General features: G+C 48.8%; 1 long non-coding RNA gene across 1 annotated transcript; it reads right to left on the bottom strand.

Annotated features, from left to right (window-relative positions):
* Positions 1-4699: 4699 nt before the first annotated feature.
* LOC129399628 (uncharacterized) lies at positions 4700-5938 on the bottom strand. Its single transcript, XR_008627206.1, has 3 exons — positions 5859-5938; positions 5310-5369; positions 4700-4787 (listed from the first exon to the last, which is right to left on the bottom strand). It is a non-coding gene; the product is annotated as an uncharacterized LOC129399628 (long non-coding RNA).
* Between the last annotated feature and the right edge of the window lie 444 nt (positions 5939-6382).

Below are 6382 nucleotides of genomic sequence, written 5' to 3'. Positions count from 1 at the left end.
AAGACCCAGGCACAGGTGTTGTAGTCTTTTATTAGTCTCCTCAAAACACACCCAGCGATGGTGTGTGGGTGGCCTGCTCGTCACCCGACACCATGTGTTGGTGGTAAAAGACACACTGCAACAGCACCCCGACCACACAAAGTCCAGCTTCTCCAGGGAGTCCGGAATACAAGCCAATGGCCAACATCACAGCAGACATGCAAGTGTCCACAAGGCAGCGCTGAGGTCAGAAGAGGAACCCAGCCAACACTCTTCCACTCACTCACCAGAGGCCTTCCCGAGTTACTACCAGAATGCCAAACAGAGCAACAGGGACTGAAATGTCCATCCACAGACCACAGACTTGACCACACACACATAACTTGCAGCACCTACCCAAAGTGACAAAAGGCACAGAGTAAACTGAGAAGAGAAATAAAGGCCTCCCGAGTGTTCTTACTGACAGTGAATACTCTGAACACTAATCGATTGTGTGCCTACCTTACAGAATGTCATCATGAATGCACCTTCTCAAGGACCGACTAATGCCCTGAAAACAGGGGCCTCCCGTGTCCCCCAGTTCACTTCCTCTCCCTCACTGGGACTTCCTCACTGGCCCACTTGTAAGGCCAGAAAAGGGAGAAAACTTGCAAAGCCACACATTGAGAGAACCAGTCCATAAGAACTAACCATCTTTCAGGATGAATGCAGTAGCAGACAATCCAAACACTGGCATTGCTGCAACTACTAATACAGTCTCAGTAGAGAATAAAAGCACACTTGGATAATACATGGAGAAAAAGTACAGCGTGCCACATGAGCAAGGGTGGCAAATCCACACATGAATGCAACGAGTCTGGAGAGCCCAAAAGAAACTTGAGACTCACTTAGCATCCATGTGAAAGTGGAAATCCATCAGAAATATTGCATGTATTTCTGCATATATAGTGCATATATTTTTTGCAACATATTACATGTGCTGACAGTGGTCTTTCAAAGCATGCTTTGTCATGGAGTTGCTAAGTCCTGAAAAGCTGTTCAGGACTCATGGTCATGAAATACAGGTGGTGCTTCCCAGGAAGCTCCTTGTGGGGAAAGATGATCTATTTTCAATGATGATCAGCAGTGTAGGACAGCTGTGTCACACCCAGCAAACAGTATGCAACCCCTAAAACGCCCTGCACCCAAACCCAGGAAACAAAGCATTGGGGAGAGGTTTATACATGCTTATACATGCCAGCAAGTACACGTGCAAGTAACTAAGAATAAAACAAAGCTCCATGTCTCTACATGCAGGTGTGTGCATGTGTGGCTAGTCAATCATCATTAGTAAATCATGTGTCACACTGACATGTACCACAAGAATGCACATACAGGAACACAGCACTAGGGAAAAATGAAGTACGATTTCCTGAGACAAGGATGCAGGCATGTTTCTGATCTGACACTAGGTGGACTTGGGCTGTGTGGCTGCAGTGGGAAAAGCACTGCCACTACACGGCATAGGTGCAGTAACGCCCTGCGTGCGTCTGTCAGAAATCAAGCCATTAAAACTTAAATTGAGCCACAAAATCTAAATGGCACAGACCACAAAGCAAATTCTGGACAATAACAACATGGCATGCCATAGCAGACCGTCTGATGTGACGTCCAACCAAGAGCCACCAGAGGGACACAGACATGCCATGGACATTGCCATGGACATGCAAAGGAAGTGCTGCAGAGTGTATAACATATTTTTCATATGCTATGTTTTCAAAAAGCATAGACACGAGAATGAATCATGACTTACTCTTGTGTCCGGCAGCCTGCTAGACAAATGGTAATTTCTGCAAATGCATTTTATGTGAGGACTGAATTTGTGAGAACATCTGTGCTTGCTAACATCCAGGGCCTCCTCAGTTCATGAGGCCCCTGACCCCATGCTTTTTCTCTCTTATTTCTGTCTCTTTCCTGAATCCTCGTCGTGTTACTGCTTCAAAGCCTTTTCACCTTCGACTGGTCCCAGGCTACTGGCACCAGAAAAATGCACCAGAAAAATGCCTCAACTGTCTGATACAAAATCTAATCAGAAAACCACAGTAAACTGTGAAGACCCAAAACTGTAGGAGTGGATCCCTGCTAAAACAGTAAGCGAACCTCCGATTGTGAGTGTGTTCTGGGGATTTGCTACTCAGGGTAATAATCAGCCAAAGTACTTCAAAAGACAGGGAGTACATTCTAGTCCTTCGACAAACCAGCAGGAGGAAAATTAGAAGAATCAGGTTCACAGTGACATAGGGTATTGCACACAGCAGAAACACCACCGTCATAGCAAAAACACACAGAGCTAAAGTGCAGGGCTATTGCTAAAGGAGCACGGTACAACAATTTGAACAACTGCCAGTCATGAGGTGAACTTCACAATAAAAGGACTCTGCAACGGTTAAAAGTGTACAGTAATAGTACATCGCAGCAGACTGGACCATTCAGATGGATGGCTTTATAAGCAAATAAAGAATCCAGCAAGGCAATAAATACTGCAAAAGGACTGTAAGTCATATCCATAATTTCATAACAGCTACCTGAGCATCATAACAATTTCAAAGTCAATGAAGGACAAATATTGGTAACAATACCTGGTTCAGTCAAGCTCTATTGTTGCCCAACAAAGACACCTGAGATAAGATCATACAGCAGCAGACTATGCAAAGCACACGCAACAGACAAAGCAAGGATGGCCATGCTGCTTAAGGAAATGTAGACAGGTCCTATTTATGCCTCTATCATTTGACTAGCAGTCTCAAGATCTCCACCCTGGACAGAATCAAACAGTGGGAAAGGAGCTGTACTCGGCTGTTGACCGCATCAATGCTTCCAGAGAGGAAATGCAAAACAATGGGCCTGTGGAGAAAGCGGGAGCTACAAAATCCGCACTAGCATTCAGTCAGCAATGAGAGAAGCAAACATAAGTTCTGCAGTACAAGGGGGAAAAAATTGAATAAAATTAAATGGAAAAGGGGGCTGAAGAGATAACAAAACCGGGAGGGCATTGGCCGATTACCAGCATGCCATAGGGTCCCCCAAGCACCACCAGGAGTGATTCCTGAGTGCAGAGCCAGGAACCGCTGTGCATTGCCGGGTGTGACCCAAAGAGAAAAAAAAGGGAGAAAAGGAAAAGAAATCCATTTATTTTAGCTTGGCTTTGCACTCAAAGCACACATACACCTACCAGCCCTCAGGGTAACACCTGGATCTGTGCTCAGAATTATGAAGTTATTGAAGGGATAAAATCTCGACCTCCTGCAAGATGCAGTGCATGCTGCCTGGACCCTCATCCATTTAAAATCAAGGGTAAGGGGTTGGAGCGATAGCACGGTGGTCTGGGAATTTGCCTTGCACACGGCTGACCCAGGTTCCATTCCCAGCATCACATACAGTCTACTGAGCACTGCCAGGGGTAATTCATGAGGGCAGAGTCAGGAATAACCCCTGAGCATTGCCAGGTGTGACACAAAAATAAAAAAAAATTAAAAATAACAAATATAATGAAAAGGAGTGGGAGGGATGCTGGGTTTATTTGTAGTGGAGAATGGGCACTGGTGAAGGGATGGGTTCTCAAACTTTGTATCAGGGAAACAAGAGGACTAAAATGCATAAATCTGTAACTGTACGCTCACTGTGACAACTCACTAAAAATAAGTAAATTTAAATATATATATATTATAAAATAAAATAAGATAAAAAAATAGGGGCCGGAGCGATAGCACAGCAGGTAGGGCGTTTGCCTTGCACGCGGCTGACCTGGGTCCGATCCCCGGCATCCCATATGGTCCCCCCAAGCACCGCCAGGGGTGATTCCTGAGTGCATGTGCCAGGAGTAACCCCTGAGCATCGCTGGGTGTGACCCAAAAAGCAAAAATAAGTAAATAAATAAATAAATTTTTTTAAAAATAATAATAAAATCAAGGAAGGGTAAATATACCAAAAAAAAAAATCCACTTCAGCAAAAGGGCACAGCCCTTGCACATACAAGATCCAGACGGAAGTATCTGGCACAGCAATGCAATGTGCCAGCCTGGGGGTCCCTGAACTGCCTGCCCTGTGCTCCCTGTGTCCCAGTGATAAGGCAACCAAGCGTGCCCTGGGGCCACCATGGGCCCAACTGCAGCCCCTGGAGGGAAGCAGAAGCCCATAATCGTGCCTTAGGAGGCATTTCTGGAGTATACCCCAGGGGCTCAATGCCTGACCCTGTGCATATGCTCAGAATTGCACCCCAGTGCTATTCAGAGGACATAAATAAAGGATGAAACTGGGTGATCTGGTGGCCAAGAGACAAACAGCACCCCCTAACGCGTAGGTCTGGTCCCATAGTACCAGGAATTTAGGGAAAAGGGTAGAGCCTGGTAACTGTTACTCCTTAATGCTGCCAATGGTGGATTTCTTAGAATCTAATCTCTTATCATGTTCTATAGCAATGTCAACACACACAGAAAACATGAGGTCAGGTTCTGTACATTACACACGTTTCACCGTATAAAGAGAAACTTCACTCCTGAATCATCGTTAGCCATTGTAAAAACTGGAAAAGATTAACCACAGTTGAATGCAATGACAACTTTTCCACGTGATGTGAAAATGAGCCTGTGATACGACACACGTGCATTGTGTGTGATCGGCGATGACTCACCTCTGCACAGCACCTCAGGCACGCTGGAGCTGGAAGCTAACAGGAGCAGGAGCAGGAGCAGTCATGTGGGTCTATGGTGGAACATGATGAACATCAAGCCATGCATGCATGTCGGGGTTCTGGAGGCCGACAGTAAAACCTAGAAAACAGGCATGTAATGGTTGCTGAAAACCCATGGATGGATATGGTCAGGGATGTGCCTGTAAGAGCCAGAGTGATGTCTGCAAGTGGTCACTGGCATGATGCCCAGCACACTCCATTTCTGTGGATTTCTCCTTCAGACCTTTTGTGGGAGGGGGGTGGTCACCCAGTGCTCTCAGATCTGTATACTCCTATGACTGTCAATGACTGTGCAGAGGCAGAGCAGTGTGTGAGGACATGCCACCCTCCATCTGACAGTGAGCACTAGTCACTGTCTCAGACAGGGTGAAGCTAACTAGTACTCTACAATCCTGTCACGTATTGCACGTGAGTAACTGAATTTTTAGCTCACTGACACTAAAATGAATGCAGTCTGAGAACGAGTGCTCCCTTCAACACTCCATGACCTTTTAGAGTTGCTCCCTTGAGACACTTATGCTAAGAAAGGGCAATAATGATCGTCTTACAGTAACACCGGTTGCTATGCTAAAGAGGAGTAATAAGCGAGCAGGAGTCCTACCTCAGAAGCTCGGGAGCTCTGACATCATCTTCTGGTGCCCATCCCAGCTTCCAATGGAACCTAGTGACGAAAGAACACAAAGATCAGGCAAGGCACATTTCTGGTGCACACAAGTGCACCCGGCCCTGAGGAGGGAAACTGGGAACAGTGGTGGTGAGAAGCGTACACTGGTGGTGTCGGAACATTAGGATTTCATGACTGAAATCCAATCATTGACAACTTTGCATGCGTATCTCACTGAGTCGGTTTCTTAAAATGAATAATTAATTAAAAATAAAAATAAGAGCTTAATTCAAAAAAATTAAAAGGCAGGGGACAGTTCCCAGCAGTGGTGAACACAGCCAGGCATCACTGGCCAGCGCTGAGACAGGAAAGACGCCTGACCCGCCTGCCTGGCCAAAGCAGCGCCCCTCTCCGGGCGGCACGTGAGGGAAACGCCAAACGCCCCCGCGCTGCGTCTGCGGGAAGAGTCGGCAGCGAAGGGCGAAGGGCGCTGAGGTGAGACGGGAGACAACACCCGGCACTGAGGGAAACCTGGCCCGGGCTCACCGAGTCTGCGACCCTCCCAGAGGAACAGCCGGAACCGAACTACACGGACGATCGGGCGCAGAGACCCCCAGTCACGGCCGTCTCCTCCCCTGCACGAGCGCCGGAAATAGGGAGGGCCGCGAGGAGGGGCACGGGCGAGGGCACACCCCCAGGGGGCACACGTGAGGCACGCGTGGCCACACCCCGGGAGGCTACAGGCGCCGGAAATAGGGAGGGCCGCGAGGAGGGGCACGGGCGAGGGCACACCCCCAGGGGGCACACGTGAGGCACGCGTGGCCACACCCCGGGAGGCTACAGGCGCCGGAAATAGGGAGGGCCGCGAGGAGGGGCACGGGCGAGGGCACACCCCCAGGGGGCACACGTGAGGCACGCGTGGCCACACCCCGGGAGGCTACAGGCGAGGCCACGCCCCCAGGAGGCTGCCAAGTGGGGCCACACCCCCAGGCCCCCAGGGCGAGGGGCCACACCCCCAGGAGCCATCTAGACTCTGCCCCCTCGGCCCTGGCAAGCGAGACCCCCACCCC

Source organism: Sorex araneus, chromosome X, assembly GCF_027595985.1.
Source record: "Sorex araneus isolate mSorAra2 chromosome X, mSorAra2.pri, whole genome shotgun sequence".
Taxonomy (NCBI): domain Eukaryota; kingdom Metazoa; phylum Chordata; class Mammalia; order Eulipotyphla; family Soricidae; genus Sorex; species Sorex araneus.
Note: the sequence above shows the minus strand (reverse complement) of the source record. Positions and strands in the feature narration are given on the sequence as shown.